Here is a 26718-nt window from a genome sequence, read left to right as displayed (position 1 = left end):
TTTAGTTCTTGTTTCTAGTTCCCATCACAGCAGTTACAGTTTAGCTTTTTATATGTTCCAAGTAGATTTTCCCAAGTAGATTAGAAAATAAATGTGCACAAAATCAAAACCTGATTGTGTACGGTGTGTGCGTTTTATCAGTTTATATTAACCTCTAAACTGAACAAAGAACTCACAAAATTGCCTTCATTTTAACTCATTCACTGCCATTGATGGTTAAAATTGTCAAAACATCATTTAAACTATTTCTATTAGTTTAACTTTTTTTTCTACTCTTGTTAACAAGAGTAGAAAAACCTAGAATTTTTTTTATTGTACAGTGATTAATTGTGAGTTAACTATTGAAATGATGCGATTAATTACGATTAAACATTTTAATTGCCTGAAGCCCCTAATTTTTAATAATCATCTTGTCAAGCAACACATTTTTTTTATTGTAATTAATCACATGACTTCACCAGTTAACTCATGATTAATCACACATTTTATATCTGCTCTAAATGTACAATAAAAAAGATTTATCTAGGTTTTCATGCACTTGTTAACAAAAGTGGAAAAAATGTTAAACTAATAGAAATAGTTTAAATTAATTTTTGACGTTTATAGCCGTCAATGGCAGTGAATGAGTTAATCACTGATTCAAGGAGGTTCTCATCTGTTATCCTGATAAAAAATTATCAAAAATAGATAGGCTTGACTTGGAATTAATTTAAATATTAAGTTTGAGTCTTCTTCAATTAATGAGTTAATTGTTTTTTTATTTAATAAATAACAATTATTGATTTAATAATTAATTGGACCGATTTCCCTTACAACCATTTAATACAGAACATTCTAGATCAGGGGTGGGCAAACTCGGTCCTCGAGGGCCGGAGTACTGCAGGTTTTGGATGTTTCCCTTCTCCAACACAGCTGATATATGATCAGCTCGTCAGCAAGATCTGCATAAGGCTGATAAAGATCCTGTTGATTGGAATCAGCAGGACCGAGTTTGCCCATCACTGATTATTTAACTGGCCTGGACTGACTCTCCCCTCTTACTTTAAATGAAGGTAACTGAAAGGAAGGGATTTTGCCACTGGGCACAATCAATAATTGTTCTATAATTTAATAGTTTATGCACCTTAATGTAGCATAGTATAAACCATATTTAATTATCTATGCTTTTGCAGTTTTGGTTTGATTTACTCCGGCTTTTGTAATTCACTGTCAGTGTGCTGTTTGGGAAGACACACTTGTTTATATGTCATTAATTTGCATATTTATGTAGATGTTAATTTCATATTGACATTTTGTTGTTGTATCCAATTTCTCGATTTGAGTTGCCATTATGTTGACACCTATCTTTTTTTTTTGCACTGCCGAGGGCCAAATCCAAATTAGGCCACTTGGGAGTAAGACAAAAAACAAAACAAATCACAGTTGTGTTATTTCAACTACATTGTGTGAATATATCTGAAGGCACTTGTTATAATGCAGCATATACAGGGGTCAAAATAAATCTTTTTGAAAGTGAGAGCAACTTCCTGGATGCTGATTAATGCCAAAGGCTACCAGCTGGATACATACTTCCAAAATTACAAATTACACAAACTACTCTTAAATTGTATGTTATCAAAAATGGCGTTCATATGTAAACACAATGAGCATGTTAATGATTTTTCAGACTCATTAGTAATTATCAATGACTTATCAAGGTAGGAAACAGGAAAAAAAAAAAACAATATCCAACACCTGCAAGTGTTGACATTCTCAAATCACTTGTATAACATACCTAGGAAATGACAATGTCCCATCACTGGTGAGCTATTTTGAGAACATACCCACAGGCTACCCTGGTGGTCCCTTGGGGCTACCTGGTGCCTGCAGCTATCATGTTGGCGATTCTTGCAATAGATCTCTAAGCACAATCATTATTTATTGGCTGTTTTTAAAATTACACATAGACCCCCACAGAACGGTGCAACCGTGCATATGGTTAGCAAATCTGCTTCACAATAAAAAAGGTTCTGGTTTTAAATTTTCCATGCTTGGGTGGGATTTTGCCAGGAACTCCAGCTTCCTCGCAAAAACTGCTTAGGCTAACTGAAGACCCCACTCGTCCAAGGTTGTGAATGTGAATGGTTGCTTGTCTACATCCGCCGTGCAGTCCTGTGTACTGTATATCCCGTCTCTCACCCAAAGTTAGCTGTTATAGGCCCCATTACAATTGAGTATATAAATACAAAAATCTATTTTAGAATAAATGATTGTAAATTCATGTTGTCATTTCTTCAAGAGTGTACAGCGGCAACACCACCAGAGTTTTCTTATAATTCCTGTTGATTTTCTCAAGCTCAGATGTCCTCATACACTGAAAAAAAATCCAAAATCTGCAGACTGCACTGGAGAAGAGCAGCTTGTTTTGTCTAATTGTTTTCAGGCTTGTTCAAATAAAGAAAATGTACTTTTGGTTCCATTTCAATACAGTCTTTAAGTGAATAATTACATAAGCTATGGTGTAGAAAACTACTCGGCAGATAAGCATTATTTTCTGCTTCTGCTCAAGTGCAAAAACCACAGGTAAGACCCACACATAGAAATCTCTCTGCACAGCAACAATGTATTTCAGTATTTTAGGTTTGACTCTTCTCCCCCGCCTAAGCTCTTCACTTCCTCTGCTGCTCTAATAAGCAGCACAGACTGAGACGCAAAGGAGGACATGCCGTCTCAAAGCACATTGATTTTCAGAAATTGAACACTGTACAGACGTAGTAAAAAATAAATAAATGAATAAAACGAGGGCTTGATATCCAGATGCATCCACGCGAACTATAATCTAAAAGAATCACAAATTAATCTTGAGGGGGGGCGGGGGGGGGGGGGGGGTTGCCCATCTCTTTTTGGTAACTACTGGGCACAAGACTAGCAGGAGACCTCAGGCAGCTGAGGATGCAGAAGCGACACACAGTTGGCAACATTTCTGCTTGAAAGGTTAAGTTTATCATCCCTTTTTGACATTTTCAAAAAAGAAAAAAAAAAGAGTGTAATAGTGACACGCCATTAAATTTATATTCCGCCAATGTAGCAAGTAGTGTCGGCTTCTTTGCAGTGCTAATGCTATCTTGGATTTGTTAGCAGGGTTATTTTGTTGAAGCTGGACAGCGTTATTTGCTGTAAGCATTTTTATAATACATTCCATTATGAATGGCTATGTTTGAGAATTATGCTCGTGCACGTCAGAGAGGGCCACAGCTTTGGTTTGAGACTTGACGAAGGGGCACGGCATAGTCAACTGAAGCTACATTCAAATTTTGCTAGCGGTTTTAAAACTTGCCCTTTAAATTAGGAGACTCCACCACCACTATGTGTCTTCTTGATGAGAGTTATCAAAAGTTTTAGAGTTTGTCAAGGTTGAGCGCCTGTAACCCTTCTTGGTACAGAATCGTCCTCATGGGGCTAATAAGAAAGTTTGTGCATTTGTGTCTGAATTTCTCTGTTATTCTTTATCCTAATCACTTAGCATGAGTGTAGGCAGCGGCAAGAGTGCTCCGGGATGCTATCTAAGCTCTCCAGAGATGAAACGTGTCGTCGAAAAATAGAGAGCTTTCATGGTCTACTTGGTCACTTGTGTCTGCATCAACAACAGATTAAACCACCTTCCATAATTACTTGCTCCGCTTCTCACTAATGCTGAAATATAAGGCAAGGGGAATCGTTTACATGGCAATTAATAGGTATCCTGTCTGAGTATCTGTCTTGGCTTCTATCCTTTCCGATGGTTTCTGGGAATCATGCCAGAGAAGGATGCGCAACACTCGACAGATGTAGGCCCAAGTAATTTGCTTTACCTTCCACATATGGTCAGATATCATCCATATTCATTTTACTCTGTATATGGGTCCATCTGAACATACACTACCGACTTCATATGTATTTGCTGAAAAGGTAGTTTATATATGGGTTAAGTTTACATATTCAATTGATTTGACATGAACTCATTCACTGCCATAAATTCATTAAAAAAATAATAATAAATTTAATTAGGGGTGACAGGCGATCAACATTTTTAATTGTAATTAATCGCATGACTTCACTAGTTAACTCACGATTAATCACAATATCTGTTCTAAATGTACAATAAAAAAAATCTAGGTTTTCATACTCTTGTTAACAAAAGTGGGAAAAAAATGTTAAGCTAATAGAAATAGTTCAAATGAATTTTTGACGTCTATAGCCGTCAATGGCAGTGAATGTGTTAAAAGGTGGGGATCCTGTCCATTAATGACTTGCTGTACTTCATCATCCTTCATCCCGCTTTGCGTGGCACGCAAATATAAGTACGCTCCAAAACAAAACAAAAAAAATCAAGGCGCTTCAGAGGTTCCATATAGCACCACTTAAATGCTGCAGGGGTTCATTAGCGATTCTATAGAAACGTTTTAGTTCTATATAGCACCACGGATATCAAATATATGGCCTGCGGGCCAGAAAAGGCCCGTCATGGGGTCCGATCTGGCCCGTGAGGGCAGAACACAAACAGAAGCTTTTCAGTAAAGGTAAGTGTTGTTGCGTTTGTCCACTGGAGGGCGCACTGACAACCACTTAAATGACATTCTGAAACATGGCTGTTATTCAAGATTTGATGCACAAATTTTTGTTAAGTAATTATAGTTTACTCTGCAATTAGATAATACATGGGAATCTTTTCAAAATGTACGTGTAATTATTTGCACCACAAAAAACTTGAAATATTTTGAATTTGGGTAAAAGTAGCCCCTGAATTAAAATGAGTTTGACACCCCTGCCATAGACCGATCTCAGACACCACTATGTATTAGACTTTAACTTTGTTCGCAACATTAACCACATCATCTCTTAAAATTACCTTTTGAGTAGTAACTTTGTTCATTGTTGAAAATTCTGAGATGTTTTTGTTGTTGTAATTGTTGTTGTTGTTTGGAAATGTAAAAAAAAAAATGATTGTCCATCCTGAGTGAAGGATTGACCATTTGACTCAAATCACATGGATCTATGCAAACTTTTAACCGTCAAGAGAGACTTAAGATGAGATGTCACTGTCAATCATTGTCTTGCTTTTCTGGATTTCACTGTGATAGTCTTTCCCCCCACACACACATGGCCGGCCCCATACCTGTGTGTGCGCAGACATATCGACGTGTTCCATGCTCCATGTGGCCCAGCCATCCAAAAGACACTTAATATGCAGCTCAACTCTTCCATGCGAGGCATCCCAAAGACTCTCGCCTGTCTACTTTCTCTTCATCTCATTTTGACAGAACAGGGGCCATTTTAATAGAATTCAAAAGACAAAGAAAGGATTGTTTGGTAAATGAGGCGTGTGAGAATGAGGTGGGGGTCAGCATAGAAATTAATTATTAGCCCTGGCTTGTGATCAACAAGCATGGACTCGTGGAGCTTTGAGTGTGTGTGTGTGTGTGTGTGTGTGTGTGTTCTTGTTTTTGTTACATATTGGGGCCATCATTCTGTGATTTCACGGAGTTGTGGGGCCCACCTGTCCACGTGGGGCCATTTTGCTGGGCCCCACAAGTTTAGACCTCTTTTTGAGGGTCAAGACTTGGTTTTAGAGTTAAGGTTTGAATTAGGTTATGGTTGAGGTTAGGGTAAGGAATAGGGGTAGGCAATCATTTTTTATGGTTGGGGTTAGGGGAAGGGGATAGGAAATTATTGTCATTATGTCAATGAGTTGGCCCCACAAAGATATTAAAACAAACTTGCGTGTGTGTGTGTGTGTGTGTGTGCGCGCGCGAGCCTTCCAATTAAATGCATTAAAATTGTGAAACTTGACCTGTAATAATCTAATTACACAAGTCCTTCAATGAAAAGAGGACATTTATTGTAATGGTTAGTGTATGTTGCATATATTGCTTTACAAACGGATCAGACGCCACCCATTTTAATGTTTACGTCACAAACAAACAGCACTGATAATTACCAAAATAATTTAGGGGGAAAAAAGGGGTTGAGTGATATGATTAATTAATTTCTGATTACTTTTTCTCCACATTCCTGTTTATAATGATAAAACAGAGCTCACTGAAATTGACAAAAAAATGTCATGAATGAACTTTAAAAATTCTAACAAAAAAGCAGACAAGTGACACTTTCATTTAAAGAAAAGAAAAGAAAAAAGACTGCCTATAACGGCATCATTCTTTGGAGCATTTCCCAACAACTACCTTATAAACAACAATAAAAGTTTGAATTGTAGAAGTCGACAAGTGCCATTTGCTACAGTCATCACAAGCCACATAGTCACATCGCAAAGCTAACTCACTATTATAGCTTTGATTGAAATGTAAAGTAACTGTAAAATAGGGCTGCACGATATTGGAAAAATTTAAAATAGTTGCTGAATATTGTGATAGCAATATTATTGTGATATTTAACATGTACCTAAAGTAAAAATATTTTTCTTATCTAATGAAAGAATAAAAAAAAATTAATGTGGCAAAATAAGCAATCTCAATGTATTCTTAATTAATTATTTGTAATTACCCAATATAATGTTCAACTATTGGATGATGATGCACTTTGAAGTTGAAAAAAATTCAGATAAAAGCATATAATTCCATATGAAACTTATATCAACAACATATATTTATAGTTTTTTTTCCGATATATTGCCCAGCCCTATGTAAAATATGGTAATTGCGTGAAACATTTTAGGAGAGAAGATGTCATGAAACTAATCGTCTTGATTTTCGTGATTTTGAAGCCTCATTTCATATACTTGCCCATTTTTTTATTCATTCAGATTTGGGACTCTTCTGTGGTGTGTCATATTTATAAGACATTTTTATTTTCACTTTACAGACATTTTAATGAGCACAAAATGCATATTGGGATACATGCATGCATAAATGCATTCTGTGCATTTTTGGTTTAGTTGTACTTTCGATTGGAACGGCACCCTGGAAGCAGAGGAAATTAAAATAAAACCTCACTTTAGTTAACTGACAAAGAATGGAGACGGCTGTGTTGCATTTCAACTCTTCATGATGTTGTCTGCTATTAAAATGGAGCATTCCCATCATTGATTGTGCACTAGTTGCTTTTTAAAAGTCCTTTGTGAATCTATTGCTGTTTGGAAATGTAGTTGTTTTTTTCCAAAGTGCCAGTGCATCTTAGTCTAAAGTGCATTTAGTTTTATGCCGATGTGTGGGGTTGTGTTTTCCCTGTTGCTGTGTGTTTGTGATTACAGTTTTATGAGCGACAAGGGGTGATGATTCAGGGCGGCAGGAAGGTGCGCAGCCGAACACGGTCATCACCATCAGCCCTGACAACTATGTCATAAGTCTGTCAGCTCCCCTACTCGGATCCTCTAAAATACATGTGTGGCATTTGGGAGTCAGATATGACGTGCAAATAGGAAGCAGTATACTGCAGATCAAGAGAGAAACACAAAAACAAAACTGACAGATATATAATTACAGTATGTGACATCATGTACCATCCACATAAACATAATCAATTTGACTTCAGTGACTTCAATGTCGAGACTACTGAAACATTTTCGTCATTTAGTGTATATACTTCTGATTTCAGAATCACCACTCTCACCACTAAGCCATCGTCAGGCTTGGGGAGTAACGGAATACGTGTTCCGCCGTTACGTAATAAGATTGCAAAAAAAAAATGTAACTGTACAGTTACAGGGGGGAAAAAAACATGTAATCAGATTGCAGGTACATTTATTAAAAATGGGGATTACTTCGAGGATTACAATTTCTACGATGAGAGAGAGTGCAAAAGCGGGCGAGAGAGAGAGAAAGAGAGAGACAGAAGGACAGAGCGAGAGCGCGCATGCCCGCGTGAGTGGGACCATTGCTAGATGTCAGGCAGGTGGGAACGAACAAACTGACTAGTCGTGTCCTCCACACGCGGGCAGTTTGAAAAAGCTTCACGGACGGGAGGAAGAAATGGCGACCGGTATTCACTGGAACTTACTCGTTTTTCTGAAAGAGCGAAAGTTTGAGATGAGAGTCCAGCGGCATGCTACGCGTTGTAGCTTCTTGCTAGCTAGCCTGCTCTATCTATCTATCTATCTATCTATCTATCTATCTATCTATCTATCTATCTATCTATCAAACTGTGAGGTGTGGTTGCTTTCAGTGACAGTTCAAAAACAGCATATGGCCTTCAATCAATCAATCAATCAATAGCCTACATGCTTTTTAATTACACAAGGATTTTTGCTATTTGTAGGCTGCCCTATCACCCGCAAATAGCAGGGGGCACATTGTAGAATATATATTGTGGTGATATTTATTTTTATTTTGTCTTCATGAGCATACTTAATATTGGAGTAATCCAACAGTAATCCAGTTACATTACTTTAATATTATGGTACTTGGATTACGTTACTAACTACATTTTTTAGCCGGTAACTTGTAACAGTAATGGATTACATTTTAAAAATAATCTTCCCAACCCTGGCCATCGAGAATTTTTCCATCCTCTGGTTGGTTGATCAGAGCTACTCGAGTGGGATTCAATTTCATAATTACTGTAAATAGTGTTGCCAACGTCCCTTGAAATACGGAATGGTTTCATATTTACAACTCTAAGTACGTGTCTTGTATTGAGTTGTCAAGGGGTGCACTTTCTCTCGTAAATACCGTGAGAGTTAAAAATAGTTCGTAAAATGTCAATGGAATGGAATCAATGAATAACAGTGCCCTTTATGTGACAACTTACAGTAATGTTCCACCGATACAGAATCCGCTCATCTTATTGGTCGACGTAATGCTGCTTGCGGGAATACATAGCAGAGCGGTAATCAGACCCACAGCAGAGTACTTCTCCCCAAAAAAAAGTCAGAAAATACCGAGGACTGTTAAGCATAACACATGGGTCGAGAAAGTGTGAGAAAAATATCTGTCAAGCGCACTGTACTGTCTGCTGGTGCACTTTTACCCAAATGGCGGACTGATTGACCCCAAGCAACATGCTTCCAGTGGTGCAGGACACATGCGGAATACTGAACAAGGAACAACAAAACTAGGGGAGCCCTAGAAAAATGTGTTGTCCACCAGGCAACGCCAGTGATAAATATGATATGTAAAGAATGATTATTTAAGCCTCTGATCAAGGTTAATATGGAAATGTGCAATGAGTACAGTATCTATGCTGCATGCAAAACATAGTTGATTGAAAAGTATGTTCAATAGATAATACATAAAACGTTCAAACAGATATGTATAATTTTTACTGTACATGCAGTTGTTATACGACACTAACTATAAATACTGTATACACACAGCCAAAAATTGGGTTCTCTAATTTACAGGTGACTGCTACAGAGGTAGCCCATGTCTACCAAATTGTAGGCATAGTAACTAGCAACTCTCAGAACACCGAATGACGATGAGGAAATATAAATGGTAAAAAAAATAGGCTAGCTAGTCTAGTTTCCACATAATGTCGCATTGAGCTGTTCATAAGCTACTATTTATTGTTTTATATTAATTTATACAGTTAAGTTAATAAGGAAAGGTTTCTGTTTGAGAGATATGAATTTTGATAAATTCACTTTGTTAGTTTGTATTAAAGTACATTTCTGGATAATAACTTTTCCATGTGTTCATATCGTTCACAAATATCGTCACTGCTATGTGGAAAAACACTTGTCGATTTTTTACGTTTTTGGGATGAAACTGAATGACATCTTAACATTTTGTAAAAAAAAAAAAATATATATATTAAAAAGAAAAATGGACATAAGTATTGTTCACATAGCAGTAACGATATGCATCCTATTCAGGTTTAAATAGTTAAAGAATTGTTTCACCTACTAAAAAAAAGCTAAAAAAAAATTCACGCCAGCAAGGTTGAAGGCGATCAGGTCGACTGTCCATGTCAATGAGGTGTCCCTTATTTATTTTTCAGGGAGGTGGCAACCTGACTGAAAAGAAAAGGACAAATGTATGACATTAAAAATTCATTTTTAAAGGTAGACTTTTCAAGTTAAAGTGGACATTGTGAAGATAGGTTGGACAGCACTTGTAGCTGCTTGGCTTGTTTCCAGCTCGGTAAAGGATTTATTTATCGTTTCCACAGCGGCATCAACTTGCTAGCTTGGATTATACCCAATTTAGTTTGGAAAAGAGGAATGGATTTTATTGATAAATAAGAAGCATCTGATTTCTGGTGAGTATGTATTGTATTTAAAGTTTTAAAAAAAATTGTCATTTTAAAAAAACGATTGTGAACTGCTCTATTACAGTGTAGATGTTTGGGCACAAGTTGATGTAATGTGTATTTATGGTGTATTTACTTATATTTCTTTCTTTAGTAATAACAGTGTTTTTGCTAAAATATGTGAATAAGCCTCTGTTTCCCTGTAATGCCATGTGTAGTTATATTGTATTTCTTATTTTAATTTTTTTTTTTTTACAATTTAGTAGTGGATAAATTCGCACTAAAGGCCATACACAGTTGGATTAATTAATTTGTATTAACAATATGTTTGTGCGCTATGAACTAAGCAGCAAAATCCACCTGTTTTCATCCATCTCAGGGGCGGCCATTTTGGCTGAAAATGACATCACAGTGCCTAACGGAACATCTTGCGAATGTCACATAATCAAACCCCAAAAACAAGTGAACAGGAGTGAATCGGTGTGGTTAAGTTATGTACTGTATTTCATTATTATTACTAGGCCCAAATCTGTTGGTGGCTAGCGCCTGCTAGCTAATGCTAGGGCTACTGTATACCATTCTATTCATATCAAATAGTACATTTTTGCTTTAGTCCTCAATAGGACCCCAGTCTGGATCCTGATTCACAACTGTTATTCCATCATTCTTGTATGCTTGTAAATTGTTCAGCACATCTTATTGGGCACTTAAAGTAGTCTTAGTTATTGTAAATACGTATACGGACACAAGTACTACACAGACCAGTCGCAGGCAACGTAACGCTTCCCACATGACTCAAACAATCTGCCTTCAGAGTAGCTTTATGATTTGTTGAGAGTGGATAATATTGTAGAGCAACTAATAAGGCACACACGCAAACCTTTTTCTTAATCTTGACTATCTATTTCTTCTTTTCAGGTTATCTAGTGTGTCTGTCCGTTTATACTGTACAGTGTACACTGTATGCTATAGATTTTGAATTTTTGTTTCCAATCTCAACTGAACCTCCTCAACTTTTAATTTGCTCCTGCTTTTGTGGTTCTGGCATGGAAAGCTCCGTGCTGAGTTGTGCAGTGATAAGTATGCTAACAAGAACTCTGAGTAGCTCTACATGAATGCAAACTACAACCACAATAGACATCTGCCTCTCTCACAGTGTCAATCAAAACAATACTGTACATTCTTATCTTTGTAAAGGCAACGTTTGACACAGCTCTTGTATTAGATATCATAATGTGCAAGTGGTGATAATGTTGCGGCTGGTTGCTGTATAAATGTAGGCTATGTAATTTCAGACTTAAAATAAGCTGCTGGACTGCATAATATGCAGACAGTTGTGAGCTAATTAATACCACTAGACTAAAAAAAATAATAAGTTTCTCTAGCTTTCTTGCACACAAACACACACAGTCACACATTTTACTGCTTAACATTTAACAATGACTCAGTGAGTCCACGGCTTTCGTACAGGCGCTTAACTAATGCAGCCCAGTTTTTCCCGCGGTCTTAAAATGTCAACACATATACAGTATGCGCTGTATATAATTCAACCCCTCTGGCTTTTTTCCCCCTAAAATGTCATCAAGGTCTTCTTCAGCTGATGCTTGATGTCATGTCGTATGACTAAAGCAATTACTCGTACCCCCCGACTTCAACGTCACATCATTAAGATCCTTGACTAATGTATTGTAACACTTTGGAAGGAGCAGGTTTGTAATGTCACAAGAGGGAGGATACGGTTTCATCTCAAACTTGCCTGCGCGGGGGATTTGACAAGTTGCTCATCACTGAATACTCGCAAAGCCATTTTGACTGAAATAGCATGATGAAATTTAAATGAATAGCATGCAGCCAAATTAAACATCATTTTCAAATGAGATTAATAGTCATTTAAATTCATTATGATACCCTTATGTAATTCTTGTACATTTTCAGGCAAGTCTTCCCAACTAACCGAAAGGTGCTCCTTGTACTGTATAAACGCCACGTCCTCACAAAGCCATGCATAAAAGTGCACACACACGCACATGCACACACGCTGTCAGCATACCACGATCAATCAAATCTATCAACAAATAGACAAAGTGAGGGCTGACATTTACACCCCTGCAGCTCTCAGTTTTGTGTGAACTGCGGACTTGCATTTGTGTGTGTGTGTGTGCATGTGTGCGCGCGTGCGTGTGTGTGTGTGCGCGTGTGTGTTTATTACCTATCCAGCATGAAAGGAAGGTGGCCCCAAAAACAGGCAGACAGAGAAGGCGAATGAAGTGTTTGAGTGATCTGATACACATAGATGATGCTCCATCATAACGCTATCTTTAACACAGCTAACCTTTCACTAAAAGCGCAATTCAGTCTTTCTGACACTTTGGTGTTTACACAAAAACAGATCGACTTTTATTCCCGCATTCACAGAGCAGCGGCGGCAGCAAGTGAACAAATGAGATAGAATCGTCCAGGTACGATTTCATTAAGAGTGATGAACGCTGAGCGTCATCATTAATCCAATAGGGAAGAAAAGAGCTTTTGCACTTTTCAATACAATATATTTTGTCATTGGCAAACACATTAGGCAACTTAGTGTGTGAGTATACTACAGTATTCAGGTATACATATACTATCACCAGGCTTGGGGAGTAACGGAATACATGTACCGCCGTTACGTAATCAGATTACAATTTTTTTTTTAACTTCCATTACAGTTACAGGGAAAAAACATGTAATCAGATTACAGGTACATTTATTAATTACTTCGAGGGATTACAATTTCTACGATGAGAGAGAGCCCGAAAGAGGGGAGGGGAGAGAGAGAGAGCGACAGAGAAAGAAAGAGCGCGTGCATGCCCATGCGAGTAGGGCCGTTGCTACATGTCGGGGAGGTGGGAACGAACAAACTGACTAGTCGTGTCCTCCACACACGGACAGTTTGAAAAAGCTTCGAAAGACAGGAGGAGGAAATGACGACCGGTATTCACTGGAACTTACTTGGAGCGAAAGTTTGAGCTGAGAGTCCAGCGGCATGCTACGCGTTGTAGCTTCTTGCTAGCTAGCCCGCTAGTCTACAACCATAATGTGAGTTACACCTTCCAAACAAATCTTCCTCCCACCAATTCACTATTTAAACATTATGCACAACATATACACGGCTAAACTTGTGACTGGGATAAAAGTTATTTTTGCAGTTGATGTCACACATCGTCATCCTCATTGGATGACTGACTATCTATCTATCTATCAAACTGTGAGGTGTGGTTGCTTTCAGTGACAGTTCGAAAACAGCATATGGCCTTCAATCAATTAATAGCCTACATGCTTTTTAATTACACTAGGATTTTTGCTATTTGTAGGCTGCCCGGGTCCCTTTCACCCGCAAATAGCAGGGGCACATTGCATAGAATATATATTGTGGTGATATTTATTTTGTCTTCATGAGCATACTCAATATTGGAGTAATCCAGTTACATTACTTAAATATTATGGTACTTGGATTACGTTACTAAGTCCTTTTTTTAGCAGGTAACTTGTAACAGTAACGGATTACATTTTAAAAGTAACCCTCCCAACCCTGACTATCACAGTGAGGCAAGGGAGAAAGTAGGGGCGGTTTCTCCTTGTTAATCACGACAGAATAGTAAGGAAGACAGTTTCTAATATGTATTTTATATTTAATACAGAGTAGCGTTTCAACGGATTTCACATTGATATAAAGTATGCTATACTGTAATTATAGTGCTGTTTGAAGTGTAACTGTTTTAGTTTGTGTTTATCTAATGTCCTGTTCAAAAAACCTTGTGTGTTTTTTCTACTGGCCAATGGGTCTGTTTATGATTGAGCCCTATGGACGCCTTCCGGCACCAAATAACTAAACAAAAGTGTCAGGACCAGGAAAAAGTGTCTGATGTTCTGGATTGCTAAAACTTGATTTGTTCAGGTTTTGTTGATGGTAAAATACCATTTGTCGACTTTATGCTGATTAGTGTTCATTTTATCAGTCATTTTTTAATGTAGTCTCAGTTTCAATCACGCTTGTATGTTTTTTTATCATAGTTAATCAACCTCATCCCGTTTTTATTTAGTGCATTTTAATCAACTATAAATCTAGCATTTTAGTCTTTATTTTAGTTCAAGTTTATTTGTCTAGTTTTAGTCAACAAAAAGGGTCAATGTTTTAGTCAGGACAATCATTTTAATCTTGTATTTTATTTTTAGGTCAGATAATGTTAAACATTTCGGATCTACAACTATTTCACATAAAATTCCCTCTCATCTTTTTGATGAAAAACAACTTCACACACTATTACAGTATATCAGTGGCTACTATGGCTCCATGCTATGAGCTAGTAAATTAGCCAGCATTAGTTAGCGGTTGGATTAACATGATTGTTGGAATGTTGTAGCCGTTAACTACAATTGACTTTGATTACATTTTTTTTTAACCTCTCACCGTGAATCCATCCCATGTTTTTGCATGTTGCACTTGCTAGCTGCAGATTTGACAGGGGACGCGTCACTGTGTGTCACATGACAGTGTCACGGCGACAGATTAGCGGACAAGATTTTACAAAATCATATCATTTTCATCTCGTTTTTGTTCATGAACTAAAATGTCAATAGATTTTAGTCCAGTTTTTATTAAGTGAAGTACATTTTCGTCTAATTTTCATTAGTTGACTAAAATGCATACTGATTTAGTCCTAGTTGTTTATTAATGAGGGTTTTAGTCTAATTTTAGTCCTGTGAAAAATGTGTGTTGTCGAAATTATTTTTGTTTAGTTTGCGTTGACAAAATTAACACTAATGCTGATTTTGACTTTCAACATAATTACTGTAGATTATACAATGTTTTCTAACACAAGACTATAACAAGTATCGATTATAAACCAGAACAGTCTTTTCAAACGTTGCGGTTATATATCCTGGCTGCCTTCCGTCATTGTGTGCCACCTTTACTGACAATTATTTCAGGCACTGCTGATGCAATCATTCGATGGCCTCTCATGCCAATGATGACAGCAGCCCCACTGATCTCCATTGGTGTAGTTGGAGAAAAACGAAAACCATAATTGACCTACAACAAGGCAACATTGACGTTTATTATAATAGCCATGTTCGGGGATGGGGGGGTCAGCTTCACAAAACGTCAATTCAAATGTGGATTTATGCATCCCACACAAATGCTAAATGATGTGTTCATGAACTTGCATCAGTCTGTCTTGGAAAAGGTCACAATTTGTCGTTAAGGGAGGCTATTTGCTCCCATCACTAAGCAGTGAGCAGATAGAGGTTGAACGATGGGATGTGTTGTCCGTCAAAATGACTTAGTGATGGTAGAGCAGGCTCGGGTCTGCCTTCCTAGCTGGTGTCTGCAGTGACAGGTAACAAAACTGCTGCGGGAAAGGCGTGCCAAGCGTCCACACAGTATCCGTGTAGGTCACAGAAAGAAGGAAAAGGGAGTCTGATGCATCAACTAGGATTCCATTCTAATTAAAAAAGACGCCCTGCCTGTTGTGGGTCTTTGCAACAACAACTTTTCAGACGGGAACAGATGAACACAGCAAGCAAAACTAACTTGTGGTGATACTCCGTGAGCAGCGGATTTAAAGTGTGACAGGGAGGCAGGATATGTAAAATACCAGTACGAGTAATCAACTCTGGAGTAGTCCGATACCAATACCAAGTACTCTTACTACTAGCACTTTTGAATAAGATATCCCCCAAAAATAATGACAGATCATTTTAAAGAAAGCCCAATATATCTCAACACAATATATATTTTTTTAATGCATGAAATGAATGACAATTTTCTATTCTTCTAATTTCTAATTCGTGATTGTCTAGCCACAGAAAGGCTGCCGATACTGGTATCGGCCACCCATCACGAGTACCAGTACCTTGAAATGAGGCCGGTTATTGGCCCGATACCTGGTAAATATTGTGTAGTAAAGTAATATACAATTTCCAAACAACTGTTTGACCTTCCTTATTCTGTGCAACACCATACAAATATATTTAGAATCAACCCTGAAAGTTCATGTATGAAATTAATTGACAAAGACAAAAACAAATGACATTTTCACTGTGATCATAGTTTTAGTTTTATCTACATAAAATGTAGTTTCAGTTAGTTAGCCTTTTTTTTTAAGCATTTTTATTTTTGTTTTGTTAAATTAAAATGTTTTTTCCGTTTTAGTTATTAGTAATCATTTTGTTAGTTTTTATTAACTATAATAATGCTGGAGGCGCAAATGCTGCATTTAAAAATTAATAATGTTTGACAATTGTGCTTACCGGGTTAACAAGCTATAAGGCACAATCTTTTCTTGTTGCTGGCTGGATGGTAATTGCGCTGAATCTATTCAGTCAGTAAGGATTTGCTTTTGAGGGCTCATCTCAAGCGCTGAAGACGCCTTCAACTAAAAAGAAGAAGACCTGCAACTGATCCAAGATTTGGTAATTGGCGCTAGTTGCAGTTTGGCTCTGAAGCATAGCTGAGGTGCCCTTGAGCATGTTACGAAACTCCCAATGGGGAGTGGATGTGTAGTATATAGAATATACGTAGTACAGCATGAAATGAATTTTCAGGCAATGCACAACAAGCTCTCGCTCATTTCCGTTCCTCAGTCATGTTTTGCACGAGTAGCATGGCTTGATTTTTACACCCTCCCGGTTATTCAGGCTTGGGGCAGACACTGCACATCTCCAATGACTCGGTGGGAACTGAGCCTGGAATCTCACAATGACATAAATGCTTCTGCTGCTCTCATGTACTATTCTGCTTCCCCATAGTGAGTTGTGCCAGGTCCATTTTGAACCCCTTCATAAGTTATCAAATCTGTTTTGTTTTTGTTTTTTTTACTATGGCTCCAAGGTGGAAGTTGATTATTTTCTAAGCAGTATGTCCCTTGGGGTGGATTGTGATCTGAATTGAATACTTCCACTACGGCATTCTCTCCCTGAACCAAATTTGATCAAAGAGATAGATAATTAAGAAAGATGAATGGGGAAATATACATTAATGAAACCGTGGGTTGGGCATTTTCCTCAAGGGCACGTTGATTAATCTGGGGGAGAACCAGGGGTTGAACCAATAGCCCATGTCATGTCATGTGACATCGTCTACTTTCCCTGGATAGTAGAAGACGCACGAGACAGGCAGCACAGTGGATGGATGGGGGTTCACAACTGAGATTCACTTTGCTTGCCCGTTCATCCATCAATTTTCTCTATGCCAAATGAAAAAGGCGGATTCAGCCCTAGACTGGTCACTAATCACTCACAGGGCACAAACGGACACAGACAACCATTCACACCATTCCGGAGTGGACATCTCACACCCGTTGTACCGTGCATCTGCCTAACACCAATTTACACCCTAATCCAAGAGTATGTTTACTTACGTAGTCAAGCACATTTAAGCAGCCGCTATCCCTCGCTCATGCTAATCCCTGACATGACATACAACAAATCCCGACGCTCGCATGCTGCGCGGCATACAATTATCTATCATTGAGATGTAGTGTGATGGACCGCACACTGCGGCTTGTCGTCAGAGATTAGCTTGGAGACGTGCGCCTGCGTGGGTTTTGTAAGCATTGTTGTCACCCTTGGATTACCTGCAAACTATAGGAACGCAACACAAATGCACAATTGTTTGCGTGCAAACAAGTACACAACCTTCAAGCGCTGTTCTCTTCTGGGATTGGAGGATCTATTTTCACCGTTGCTTGTCTCTTATTAAAGGTTAGTAGAGAAATAGATGTGACATAAATACTAATAGTAGGAAGACATATGAAGGAATAAATGCAAGGGCTTCCTCCATAACAACCAGCGCTCTCTCCAGAGTGAAGTCAGCATGATATAATGATGATATTAAAACTGCTGGTGCAGACTGGTAGAAACAAGCAAGCTGGAAGCAAGAAGAGGAAGAGAAAGAAGTCTTCTGATGAAACCAAGCTTCTAATGTTGCCAACGATAATAACAGATGCTTGTCTGTTCAGCAAGTCCAATTAGGACTAAGAAGGAGAATTCTAAATGGTGCACAAGTAACTCAACACAAAAAATGGAACGGTATCGTGACAGTTCTCTAAACTGAACAGTAAAATGGGTTACAGGTAAGATTTGAACCACCTGTTTTTATTACTCCACCAAATTGAGCTGTTAGCAAATAAAACCGAAACATATCCAAGTCCAGTGCCTTCAATGCTAACATGCTAACATGCTTACATCATTCTATGTCAACCCCCTAACTAACAAACAGGCAGGCAAATTATTTAATAATTTATTTTTTCTTGTGCCTTTTGATTGTGGAACTGCAAACTGTGGAGTACCTTGACCTTGAGATTTTGTCTAAGCACACAGCTAAGTTGCTTGATTTTCACAAGGTGTTGGTATTATTTGACCAACTGCTGTATCTTTTTCTTTGTGCTACCACATGAAGAGTCCCCCTGGATAGGATCTGTCACAAGCACGCATGCTTGCACCACCATCTCGTTGGTCACACGCACTTGTGGTCATATTCACTGTGACACAATAGCACGGCCGGAGGGTGGCTGTGCATGAGTCAACAGGCTGAGAGGCATATGTGACTCACTTTTTCAGGATGTATTAAAAAAATATATATATATATATACAAATTAAATATCACAAAAGACATTCTGTGGCTTCTGTTTCTAAAAGAGTCATAAAATAAATGTGAAATTAAAGACTGTAAATTTAATATAGAGGTTTGTTTCTAAATGCATTATACATGTTTGAAGATAATTACTGAAACATGTGCAAAGACTTACTGTAGAACTAATGTGGAGGTAAAACCGCAAAATATTTTTACCGTTTCAATTTCCCTGTTTGTTTTTTGGGGCAAAACCGGTGCTTACTGATAAATTTCACCTCCACTATATAAGACCTTGAATGCCTTCGTTCATGTCAGCAATTGTCAAGCACATTTGGCGCATCCCTTCGTCTAGTTATGGCCACTTTAGAGCGCCTCGTTGTCGGACGTGAGTGTACGCACATTACTCAGAAAAAGATTAAAAAGTAAGGAGAGGGGATTTATTTATTTTAAGTCTGACATGGCAGCCAGAGCGTGGACTGGCATTTTGCACTTGCTTGAATGATTTAAAGCGCCTCAATGTTGTGGTGACCCGGATAAGTCCCACAGGCCCACACCGACCTGGCAGCTCCCAGGGACTTGGAAGTGGCTATAATTAAGCAGCTCAAACATGTAGGCATGTATAAACATTTTTAAAAAAGATATTAGAGGAAGAAGCAATCATTTTTCCAGGTAGAAGTTGGAAGTATTTTGTTGACTTATCGAATCATTCAAATGTGACAGACTTGTTAATAACACTCTTCTCTGCCGTGTGTCAAATTTAGAACAAATTTATTTTCACCTTACTGGGACTTAAAATATTTGTGGCCCAGCTATGAATAATTTTGTCTTAACTGTACAGTAAGCACAATGAGCTTAACTCTTTCACTGCCACTGACGTTTAAAGACGTCAAGTAAAAACCTACGCTTCACTGCCAATGACGTCAAAAGACGTCATCCAATGATTTTTTTTTTTTTTTTTTTGAAACGGGTGCTGGGAAGGCTTGCGGAGCTCTCCTGAAAGTTTTAAGCAAGTTTTTTGAGCCTAATGACTATTTTTGGCCCCTAGAGGGCAGCGATGACTCTCTTTTGACAAGATCGGGTGGGCGTCAGTAGAGGCGGAGCTAGAGCGTTGAGCAGGAGATCAGAATGGAAAACAAAGGAAAAATGGCGGCCGGTCGCGAGGAGCTAACGCCAGAGCCGTTTTTTTCAAAGACCAAAAGCATCGCTAAAAAAGCACATTGTTGATGACATGATCATCATCGATGATGAAGATGAGGGTGGTGACTCCGTGGTTGGAAAGCATTGACGCGGCAGTAGAAGACGTTAGATGGAGCTAGATGGAGGAGGGAACGGGCAATGGCGAGCGTTTGCAAGCAGCTCTACACTTACAAGACGAAAGGCATCGACCAACGCTAAAATAGTACATTGATGACGACGGTGATGATCCTCGATGATGATGAAGGTGAATCCGAGCTTGACGGCGAAATTGGAACCGCTGACGCGGCGGCTATGACGGTGTCGTAACGCGGAACGCAACCGAGCACGCACAGGCGGACGTTCGATCGGACGACGGAGAGTGCCCCAAGTCCAATGCATATTCATCGGAGGAGTGTGTACAGTCTGCTACTTGCTTTTTATTCCCCGGAAAAAAAAGGCCGTCAAGAAAGTGTAACGTTTGCACGCAAAACGGACAAAGCGAAAGTGAAAGTAAAGTGTTGTGCGAGTCCTGGCGTCTCCTTGCACGCAGGCGAGCGTTACAAAAGGAAAACTGTATTTGAAACATCCACATAATTGTAAGTGGTACCACAGTTGCACACATTTGTAAATAGTTTGCGAAATTGTTTTGTCAAATTGTTACACTGTTGAATGGAAATAAACGTATTTTGCAATCAAAAAACACTTTTTCATTGTTGGTGAAAGCGTTTTACAGAAGTAAAGCACTATTTAGGTGTTTGTGGCATCATTCATGGACAAAAAGAAGTGTACAATTCACTAGAGTGCATGAAATAACATCGTTTCACAAAAAGCTCTTTTTCTCCGTTTTTTGTTTCAAAAGAGAGAATTTCGGTGAAAGTAACCATTTTCTATTGTTGATTACTGAAGAACGGAATAAGGTAGAAACAAACTTTTTTTTTCTGATGAAAGCCGAGAGTCCAATCTTTCACTTGGTAGTATGTGTGTTTCCATAGTCCAAACACATTTTCTGTGGACCTTGAAAGATCACTCAAAATGCTTAAATCGGCTGGCAGTGGGGACAACCCGTTTCTGAAAACGTCTGGCAGTGAAAGAGTTAATCGTGCAGTCTTGTCTTTCTATAAATCTCTATAAAGATGAGGGGCGCTCTGAGATCATTATCTGGCCAGTTTGTAGGGCAATTAGCATGAAGCTAGATGTCGGTATTTTATATGAATCAAATTGTGTTACTACCTCGTTTTCGATTGTGGTTCTTTTCGAGTCATCTACGTGTCTTTTTCGCTCCGCTGGTGCCCCTGCCTCCACCTGCCACATTTCTATGTTTTTTGTTCTACGCTGTAGGATATCGACAGTGGCAGCAATCGAACTTGCTTGCTCTCTTTCTCTCGGCCTGACTCGCTCTCGCCTCTCAGGCCGTTGCGGGAAGCCCTCCAGGCGCAGTATGTGGCTGCCCTCAGCACACAGTTGTACAGCCATTGTTTCACCCCACTGGATAATGGCAGCATTCGCAGCAGCCTCCGCCTCACGGTCCCTTTCTTCTCCTCCTTTTTTGTTGTTTTTGTCCCCTTCAACTGTACGCTTAGCCTCCATCTCCCCTGACTCCTCACTTGATCCCTCTCTCATCCTCACCCCCGTGTCGCTCTGATGCGCTCGACGCCCCCCCCCCCCTTCTTTTTGACTCCCAGCCTGTCTTCTCCGTCTTTCCTCTGGCCATTACGCATTTCTTCTCATCTCGGCAGGAATGTGTCTCATTTTTGCTTATGGCTCGCTTTCATTTCTCCCTATTGGCGGCATCTTCTGTTACTTTTAGATTATTGAGAGCTGCTGCTGCCCTCACTTCTCCCCCATGTGGCGAATCAGCCCAGACATGATGTCTATTTTTACGTGGGTGTTTCTGTGCAAACGCATACAGTACTGAGAACAACTTCAGATGTAGAAAAAGTCACACAATTTGAAATTTGACTACAATTTTTATGAAAAATAAGCTAAAAAGTGGCTTTTACCTCCTAAGCGCCAAATGATTAACTCTGGTTATGTGGTGCTTTTTTCACCCCTCAATGCCTCTCTAAACAGGCGCGTTCCTATGTGGATTATGCATGTTCTCCTTGTGTTTGTGTGTGTTTCCCTCTAGGTACTCAGGCTTCCTCCCACAAGGATTAGTTTCATTTAAATAGTCCATAGATCTAAATGTGAGTGTGAATAGTTACAGTATGTGCCCAGCAATTGACATACAAAAGCCTCTCACCCAAAGTGAGCTGGGATAGGCTCCAACTCGCAGGTGGCCCTAATGATTGCAAGTTTTATAGAGAATGTGTCGAATGTCTCCAATGATACAATGAAGAGTCTTAAAAGAAAAAAACGTGAAGAGAAACAGAAAAAAAATTATGGGAGAAGTAATAATCAAGAATAACTTTACGCATCGTTACTTTTGAAAGCAAATTCGTTTTCTGCTTGTATGGCAAGGAAAACTGTTAGAAAGATATGACGAGAATTAAATCTTTGCATTTGGCCTTAGAATGCTTCTCAATTCTTTTTTCTTATGCTCTCCCCCAAGAAAGAAGAAAATATTTCACGCACTCCCAACTCTCCACCATGACTATAAATAGTATCATTTGTCGATCAAATTGTTGTAAGTATAGTTCGGCAGAGGAGCTAAAATACCTTGCACATTGCCGGACAATGAGAGCGCTACTGCCACCTACTGTAGTGGATGTGCAATTACACTTCATTCAAGTACGGGGAAAAAATACATAAAAACAAATGCGGACAAAGAATCTAGAAATTAACATATTACTAACCATCGTTCAAACGATCATTGATGGTGACATTTGGTTTGACATTGGATCAGATTGCTATATGTATTAATTCCTGGAGTCAAATTGTATCTAAATCCAAAGGAATTGGAAACTTTGTGTTCAATCCTAGAGGTAATGTAAAGCAGAGGTTCTCATCTGTTGTCACTCTGTGACCCGCATCTTCCTATTGTTGCAAAGTTGCAACCCATTTTAAAAAATAGTCTCTCAAACCACATGTGTTAAATTAGGAGTTTGACATACCACCAAAAGCATCATGCTAGCTGTGACGCTCGCTAGCCAAAGTCTGAGCTGCACTGTATTTGTTTACAGAGTACCTAGCGACTACAGCACAATCTTGTATGTTCTATGTGGGAACGTGCATGGATCTGAATCCAAATACATGTCATTTTTTAATAGCCGACTCACTTTTGGGTCCCGACCCACCATTTGAGAATCACTGCTGTTTTCCGAATCTGTGCTTATGAAACTGCGTGATGATTTCAGATTCCTTCTTTTGTCAAGAAGCATATCATTTGCCAACATCCCCGTTGTTATCGTGAGAGCTTGTTACAAAAATTGATGTAGCAAATGTTCACCACATGTTGGGAACAATGTGTTGATTACTCCTTTGGTTGTTATTAGCCGAGCGTTCATGCCGCAGCTACATCTGCGTTGTCAAAATTATCATCAACAAGCATGGCTGATTCTCCGAATGGCTCAGATCTAACATATTTTGAACACACATGGCAAATCAAAATCATGTTAGGCTCCCTGAGGTGAGATACCTTCGCAGAAGCTGACAGAAAGACCGAAATATGTATGATCGGGCTTATTGATGTGTTGTCTCAAGGGGTCAAAGTTCATTGGAAATAATTGCCCCTTGCCTCTCTATGGCCCTCCAAGGCATTTCATTATTATAAGCCCTTAAAGGAAGGATCTCGGGACTTGCAGTAATTCCGCAGCATGAAGCATAAAATTCATCCAGGGAGGGATTGCAGAGTGGAAGCCTGTCCCTCTTCAGCATTATGTTTGTTTATGTGTGCAATCCAATCATATTACTCGGAGACTCAAATGATGGCAGCCTTATGCAGAGCAATGAACCTACTGGTATAGTGCAACATCCGTCAGACTATATTACAAACGTCACATCACCCTGAAGTGACTGTTACAGCACCTTATTCGCTTGCGGCCACAACATTAGGTACACTTATGCATTCTAATACGATGCATTACATTCATTGCACCAAACTGAGGGGATCTAATATTTAGTTAGAAAACTACAATAAGGGAGACTCCCCTGCCAACTACAACTAAATGTGAAATAATGATCACATGTCATTATGACTTAGTGAGATTGATAATTGGTGATTGCGTCTCACAATCTTGTGGCGTAACAATGGAGTGGACAAAGCTGATCATGGCACTATCCACAAGAAGGTGAAGTGGAGACAGGAGTGGGTGGGAATGGTGGTGAACCCAGAGGAATTGGGGCTACAGTAGTGTGGATTTTTGTAATCATGTGCATCCCCTTTAAAGCGGTGATTAAATACATAGAAGCATACGCTGACTGCGTATTACACTTCATATGACAAGTTAAAGAGATGGGGAAAGAAACGTTCTCTAACTTGTGCGCACCAGAGTGAGAGACAAAAGCTCATCCAGAACCATGGACAGCATCATAGCTGCACTGTTTAACTACACGTTAGAATCAACTCGGATTTGCAAAATAAAGATACATAAATGCATTTGGATTACATTTTTTACACACATACATACGAAAAAAAAATATTAAGGTCTCATTAACGAAGCACCACCCATTTCTTCAATGCATTAGATGTTCCTCAATATGATAAAGTCAACATAGAAAATGGGTCAAACTTACCTTGACTGTCATTAAAAGCGAAGATGATGTCCAGGAATCACTGGACAATCCAGCCTAAGGTTTCCTGCTCGGTGCACACCATAAAGAATCAGTATCCTCCGGCCATGATCAGTCCGTGTAAAGTCATTTTTCTCCAAGAATGTCGCCGAAATGTTGCCGTGCACACGCTCCGAAGCCCAGCTGTAGAAAATGTTGGGGGCTTTTTCTTATTTATTTTTTTCCCGCGTTGCAGCCCTCTGTGGCTCCGTCTGGTGCGCACCGGTCCTCCTTTTTGGACTCACATGTCCAATAATGCCTCCCACCTGACCAGGTTGAATGCAGGGAGGGTGCTGTTAGAGCACCATTCTGAGAAAGGAAATGTCAAAAGTTAATCAATATTTACTGTTTTACTTGAAGCTGCGTGCGCTGAAATTTTTGGGGGGCACTTTTATTTTCCAGCCTCAGTCACGTTGATCGAGCACGCCGCAACAGGGGGGGGGAAGAAACAACTACGACGAAAAACTCCTTCAGACGACAGATGTATGTGAAAGCGCCAATTTAGGAGCCCCACTAGCACATTTTCCAAGAGGCGCTTCCTCACAAAATTGCAACTTCATGTGCAAAGAAGAAAAAGAAAGAATGAAAAAAAAAATCCGATTAGCCTTCACTTCATGTCGTGTTATTTCCTCATCCTCGGGGAACACGCAAAAACGGACAAAATAGTTCCCACGCATTTGTTTGTAGTTTGTCTCCTGCAGCGCGTCACAGCATAACCTCTTCTCGGTGAAGACATCTGAAAGTGTGTGCGTGTCTGTGTGTGAGAGAGAGGAAGGAGGGCAGAGAGGGGGAAAGAGATTGCTGATGCACCTGATGGATTAAAAACCAGCGCACATTACGAAAGTTCACCTTTAGTGTATTGAATAACAAATAGAAATACACGTAACTTTGTTCCATTCTTTCGCATTATTTTTAAGGAAAATATTTCCGCTTGGGTGGGGGGCAATTATGTAGAACTGCATATTTAACGAGTCGTGTTTAGATCCTTTAACAGCACCAGCAGCTCACACTAGCTTCGTAATTGGAGACACGCAAACGTGCAGAGCGGTGCACATAATCAGGTTGAGTGTTTAATGTGTTCATGCGATCGGACAAGCGGACGCACCGTCGCAGCGTGAACGCACACGAGTGGAAGCACCGAAGGGGCTGGCGGTTGCAAAGAGCGAGGTGCTGGATGGTCACCTTTAAGAGATGTTTTGACACATGACAAGAAGATACTTTGGAGAGGGACTACATGAGCACACAGCACAAACTTCAAAGTCAGTAACGGGCAATCGGGCACATATGGGTGGGTGCGGACAGCTAGTCTGGACTTTTTTCCTTTTTCTTTTTTTACATTTCAATGATTAAAACGAAGGGCGATTTATAGGAGCATTTCGTTATCAGGTGTAAGTAACTCAGAGGTGAGAGGATCATCAATGGCGGTCTGTGGTTTGTCTTGACAGTATAGTGGCATAATCAGCATGATCTGTAAAAAATAAAAATAAAAAATCTGTCTTTGGCCATAATGTGACACAAGAAACCACAGTCCCCGAGGAAAAAACAACCAATCTGTCACGGTGTGGTCACGGAGCGGCATGGTGTCTGTCGGCGTGTGGAGTGGAGGACCCAAAATGCAGGGAGGCAGGAGAACCACAGCAGGAGTGCAGGCGAGACTGGCGTGGTTTATTTTACAAACAAACACTAACCAGGGTACTGGTTAGTATTAAAATAAACAAGGAACTGAAAAGGTACAAAAATCAAAATGACAGATAGAACTCCGGGGGTTGACCGTGACAAGCGGCAATGATCCCACACGGAACTGATCACCACCCGGGAATTAAATACACCCACACAAATTAGGGTAACTAATCACAGCTGGGGTCAGGCACAAGTGGCTGAGGGCCCGGATTGGTCAGCCTGCGGAAGGGCAGGAATCCACTCAGGACCAATCGGGATCCTCAACCAAAGCCAGATCTTCCCAGACATGACACAATCAGAGACAGAATGTGTGCAAAGGGGGCACTCATTTGTCACACATCACGAGCACACGCATCACAGCACAAAATAAACAAAAT

General features: G+C 39.5%; 1 protein-coding gene across 4 annotated transcripts in view; it reads right to left on the bottom strand.

The window, feature by feature from the left end:
- cacna1ia (calcium voltage-gated channel subunit alpha1 Ia) overlaps positions 1 to 25453 on the bottom strand; it is a 196179-nt gene extending 170726 nt beyond the window's left edge. For 3 of the 4 annotated variants that reach the window (XM_077555590.1, XM_077555591.1, XM_077555592.1), the window contains exon 1: positions 24626 to 25452. The gene's annotated coding sequence lies outside the window, so the exon portion shown is untranslated. Of the gene's footprint in view, positions 1 to 24625 lie in introns of all 4 variants that reach the window. The other variant, XM_077555589.1, reaches the window with a different exon arrangement.
- Positions 25454 to 26718: the final 1265 nt, after the last annotated feature.

Source organism: Vanacampus margaritifer, chromosome 2, assembly GCF_051991255.1.
Source record: "Vanacampus margaritifer isolate UIUO_Vmar chromosome 2, RoL_Vmar_1.0, whole genome shotgun sequence".
Taxonomy (NCBI): domain Eukaryota; kingdom Metazoa; phylum Chordata; class Actinopteri; order Syngnathiformes; family Syngnathidae; genus Vanacampus; species Vanacampus margaritifer.
Note: the sequence above shows the minus strand (reverse complement) of the source record. Positions and strands in the feature narration are given on the sequence as shown.